This window comes from Hirsutella rhossiliensis, assembly GCF_020360975.1.
Source record: "Hirsutella rhossiliensis strain HR02 chromosome Unknown scaffold00002, whole genome shotgun sequence".
Taxonomy (NCBI): Eukaryota; Fungi; Ascomycota; class Sordariomycetes; order Hypocreales; family Ophiocordycipitaceae; genus Hirsutella; species Hirsutella rhossiliensis.
The window spans coordinates 2,854,018-2,860,017 of record NW_025408668.1 but is presented as its reverse complement, the minus strand read 5'-3'; positions in this window follow the sequence as shown (position 1 = coordinate 2,860,017).

Genomic DNA, 6,000 nt, shown 5'->3' with positions numbered 1-6,000 from the left:
AGAAGTAAATACTAAGGAGGCTATAAAAGGCCTATAATAAAGGTATAAGATAACTAAGCTAGGGGAGCTAAAGTAGTTCCTAGGGATATAAATCCTTTAAAATAGGTCCTAACGGACTATCTAGCTTACCTAGGACGCTTATATCGATAAGGTCGCTTATAAATTCCTCCTTAATTCCCTTAATAAGAAGCTTCCCTCTATACCTATATTAAATAAAGAGCTTTTACTTAATCTATCCTTTTAAGCTAGGGAGTAAGAGAAATACTAATATTAATAGAAGGTAGGCTCCTTACTTTTTTTAGCTATTTCTACTAGACCGGATATCTCTTTTACGGTCTCCTAGCTAGCTAGGTATAACTAAAATCCTAGCTCTAGGTACTAAGAAGTAATAAACTAAGTAATCCTTTATTTCTATTTAACGAGATTATATAGTCTATGCCTAAGAGGGCAGGGAAGGAAACTAGCTACCGAAATCTTCCTTTATTTAAGCGATTCGTCCTTTATAGATAATTCCTTAGATAGAAAGATCTTATAGGGGTATATTATATCCCTTTTAAAGGAACTATTACTTAAAGAGCTTTAAAGTAAGCTACTATTACGACTTTTAGTATAGAGGCAAAGCTACTAGCTCTTTTAAAAGTATTAAAAGAAGCGATTTTCCTTAGCTAGCTACTAATATCTCTATAACTATAAATTCCGACTCTATTAGCTATAGAATATAATAATATATAGACTATACGAATTCTTATAGTAGAAAATAGTAAGCTATCGACCTAGCTATAGTATATTAATATCTATTAGTATTAGTTACGCTAAGAAGTCTAAAGGGGACTTATTTCTATTTATTAAGTTTTAATAGTATTACTAAAAGCTAACGGTCTTATAAAGCCCTTACTAAAGTAAAAGCTAGCTATCCTTTTATAGTAAATTAAGCTAGAAAACGTTTAAGAGAAGCTATCCTTAGAAGCTTACCTTAAGAGTCTATAAGAGGAGCTAATAGTATATAAGAGGAAGGAGACGTTTATAGCTAAAGAGAGGAATTATAACTTATCTTAGAGGAGGGCCCTTAGCTTAATTAGGACTTATTCTTCTTAAAAAGGCCCCCTTTTTAAGGACTTATCCTTAGAAAAGCCCCCCTTTCTTATAGGACTTAATTTCCTCCTTAAGCCCTTTTTTCCTAAAGTAGGTCTAAAAGAGCTTAGGGCTAAAACCTAGATTTCTTAAGTAAGGGATAAGTATAAACTAAGACCTCCTCTATACGCTTACCGGCCTAGGTATTTAGCTTTACCCTTTCTATAAGGGCAGGCTATAGCTAAGGGGGTATATCGCAAAGCGTAGCTTAATTTCGTAGTTCTTAGAGATATCCCTTAGTACGAGGGACCTAGGAAGCTAAAAACACCTAGTATAGAAGAAGGAAGAAGGAGCTAAAAAGAGGTATAGAAAGGAGGGTAAGGGTATAAAGGGAAGTATAAGTAGCGATAGCTTCTTATAGAGGTAGCGAGAGATAAGATAGATATACCGGCAACGGCTAAAAAGGAGGGGAAAAACTAGTAAAAAGCTCGATAGTTAAAAGGATATTAATAGCTTCTTTAAGTAGGATCTTCTTTATTAATTAAGATACTAAATAAGTATAAAGAAGGGCGTTAGATAAAGGAAAGAAGGATAATTAAGGCAATATAATAATTATTCCCCTACTATAATTACTGCCCCTATAAGAATTATATATCTCTACCCTACCTATCTAACCCTTTACTTTTAATTTTACCTTTATATATTTTTATATACTTCTTATATCTCTCTTTACGAGAACTATACCTTAAAAGAGGGTATAGGTAATAAACTTAGGGACTTAAGGGGAGAGGAAATAAGGGGCTTCTCTTTATATCCTCTCCCTTAGGTCCTAGCTTTTACCTTTTTATATATACTAATTTTTTTTACCTAGCCCTATAATAGCTATATCCCTTATAAGAAGGGTTAATAATAATAGCCTTAAACTATTAAGTTAAGTAGTAAGAGTAAGTTATATAACCTTAATTAACTAATATTTAAACCCTCCTTAAGTAAGAAGGGGCAGCTAGTATAACGTACCTATATAGTACGGAGTACTAGCCGCTAAATAAACTTCCCTTTTACTATATTTACCTTTCCTTTTTATAGGATATAATTAAGAGCCTTCCTTATTTTTAAATAACCTCCTTAAACGGATAATATAAAGTAGCTAAATTTAATATCGGAATAGCCTTATATTTATTAAACCGAACGCTCCTCTACCTATTACCTTACTATTTAGAAGCTAGGGTAGTAAGGGGGTATATTAAAAAGAGTAAGTATATTACGACCACGGTTAGCGGGCCGTAGGAGAACCGGCCACGTTCACGTAATAAGGCGGCTTAGAATAATAGTCGGGACGAGAAGTTACTTAGGCTTAGCTTACCTAGAGCGTACGTGAGCTAAGTAAGCCTTATATAGATAGATCACTACTTAGGAGCATAGCTCACGAGTAAGCTATAGTAAGCCACGAAGGGGATTACGGCTAGGACTATAATCTAAGGATAGTCTCTACGGGTATATATAGCCACCTACTTTTACTCCTTTAGATAGATAGCTCTCTAGCTTTTAATATAGATCTTTATTACGATTCTATCTCTAATTCTAATTACCTAGTTATAGTCTACGGTCTACGACCTCCGACTTATCACTAACGTAATATACTTATTATTGCTTAGACCACGCCCTATTATATCTGCTAATATAAACCCCTCGATAGGTTTATCCCTTAGGAATAACACCGGTCGTTATACGTTAAAAGCTCTTATTTAGTGCAATACCGCGTCACTCTAAGCAATATCGCAACTATTAATATGCCTATATAGTAAGCTAGATTAACTAACTCTAGAGCCACTATATCGCCTTAGGACATAATGCGCGAAATCATTACCCTTCGATATAAGGTATAGTTACTTAGGAATAAAGGAGGTAACGGATAAGTTAGGGACCTTAGAGAAGCAGTTAAACTAAAATAGCTAGGACTATTCGACGGTACTTATAGCACACTTCGAGACTTTCTTACCTAACTTAAGGCCTACCACCGGTTTTACCCTACTAAACTCTCGGACCTAGTCGAAAAGGTACTCTACGTAGGAAATTATTTATCTAGAACGGCACTCGCCTAGTTTAGACCTATTATAAGGGACTTTCTCGACAACTAACTAGCACGACGAGATAACGAGATAGACGAAGTCTTTGCTAGTTTCTAAGGATTCGAAGAAGCTATTACGAAGGTATTTAGAACAACCGATAAGGAACGAGAAGCCGAATAAAAACTTTAAGAACTCCGATAAAGGATCTTAGCATCGGATTATACTACGAAGTTCCGTTAAGTTACCTTAAAGCTTAATTAGGACGACGAACCTCTTATATTACGATTCTACGACGGGCTTAAAGAAGAAGTTAAGGACGAGCTCTATAAGGAAAATCGACCTAATAACCTCTCGGACTATATTGCTATAGTAGTACGAATCGACGATAGATAGTATACGCGACGCTAAGAAAAGAAATAAGGAAGAGGAAACTAGAACCCTTCCTATAAGAATAACTTTAACCGACGCGCTAACTATAAAAAGAAGCGCGAAACTCCTATTGCCTACGCCTATATAACTAACCTAGGCAGGATAGACCTAGACGCAATATAAAAAAGCAAAGGAAAGTGTTTTAACTACGGGAAACTTAGACATTACTCTAAGGAATATAGACAACCTCGTAAGGAGAAGAAAACCTACTAGACACTAGCCCTAGAAGGTAAGAAACACCTAAACGCTACTAATAGATAGGAACTAAAGTATAAACTCCTTAGTTAGACTATATACTACGATGACGAATATACGGTATACCTAAGCGATAAGAACGGTACCGGATAGTTCCTAAAGCTACTAAAGAAGACCCTTATAATAATATAACGAAGGGATCCTAAAATATAGAAATAAGTTAAATTCGTAGAACTGGAATACCCCTATCCTAAAGGAGTCTCCTAAGACTAGATTAAGAAGAACGGTAAACGATTCTAGGAAGACATACGAAATAAAAATCGATAATAACGATAGGTAGTCTATAAACAATATAATAAAGAAGATACGGACGTAGCCCTTATGCTTACGAAACTTAGATAATAACCTAAAGAGGAACAACGAAGTGTCGACGATATAAGCTCTAAAGAATAAGAAACACTCGGAGAAACGGAAGACGAGAACGAACTTATACTACTACCCTCGCTACTAAGGGAGAATGCCACGATTAGAGAACACGCTCTATACTTCGAAGAATTTAAAGAAATACTTAAAATTAGAACCTAATAAACACCTTAAATTCTTACGGAAAACTAATAAGCTATACTAATTCGATATTAACCGGCACTACGCGAAGGAGACTACGCTATAGCTATCGCCGTAGTCGATACCTTTATAGCTTTATAACGAGAATAGCAACTACGAGGAGAATTTAGAGACGATCTATAAACACTACTTACTTATAAGTACTATAAGTATATTTTATAGATATTATACGTCCACCTAGACTATATAATATACTTCTAGATAAAGGCACGACACGACGCCTTCCTAGTTAGGTTCGAAGGATAAGTACTTTCGAAACCCTACCTAAGCATAGAACTAGACTACTAGAAAATCGATTAACGCTACCTAAACGACTAAGTTATATTATTAGAACCTAATTACGGCACGCTACTCGAATGCCGCGATAATTACGGTTTATTAACGAGATATCTTTCGGAGATATATAAAATCTATAAACACGCTAAAATAAAGGAATAGCATAACGCTACTCGCTCTAAGGCATCCGAACTATTAATCTTCTAAAGACTTACGCAACGAATTAAATATAATAAAGAAGATTATAACGAATATATATACCCGAACTATAGAGTTTATAAATATAAAAAAGCACGAGCATAGCATAAACGATATAACGGTGCACTAAAAGATTATTAGCAATACGTACGAAGGCTATAAGCCGCATTTAACTAAGGAAAAATCGATATAGAAACACTATATAAAAAATAGAAAAACGCTAAACGAAAACTCGACCTTTAGTACGAAAACGAATAAAATTGCGAAGTATAGTACGCAATTAACTACGAAGTAGTATAATGTAAACGATATAGCGTCGAGAAATAAGAAATCTTCGATTAGCTATAAGAAATTAGTCTCTTAAGCCCCGATATAATACTACGCGATAAAAACGTAAAGAAACGATATTAACAATAAATCGAAGAAGAATACCTAAATAAAACGAATAAGGACTAGGTAAAAAACGAGGTACGCTATCTATAAAAGGGCTATAGACTAGCACGACACGATAAGATCTAAGGACCCTATATATAGCAATAGCAAGCTATAGCGACTAAATAGTATTAGATATCTAAATCGCGGGATATTACGCGCGTATACTTTTAGACTACGGCGCGATAGGTAATTACGTTTTACCTAGAGTCGTTAATCGTTACCGACTTATATAGAGATATAAGAAAGATCTATATAAACTTACGAATATCGAAGGAGAGGCCTTTAACTATAATAACGGAATTATTAATATAGAGATTAATCACCTCGATATTAATATCTAGGGCTACGACGAACGAGTTAACTTCGATATTATAGATATTAGAGAATATAACCTTATATTAGGGCTTCTATAGCTATAGGAGAGCAATCTACTAATTAACTAGAAAACTAGCTAGCTACGTTAGAACGAAGACGTAAGTTTCTAGGACTAGTAGATTTAGGAGAAAGTAAAATTTTACGATAATTTAGCTACTAAATAGGATAAAAGGGATAACCGTTTAAGTAAATTATTACGGGCTTTAGCGATATAAACGAAAACAGCAACCGAACTAGCGGACATAATAAAATCGACTAATAAGACCTACGTACTATATAACCTAGTATCCGATATAAATAGAATAAAGGATATAATACGAAGATCTAA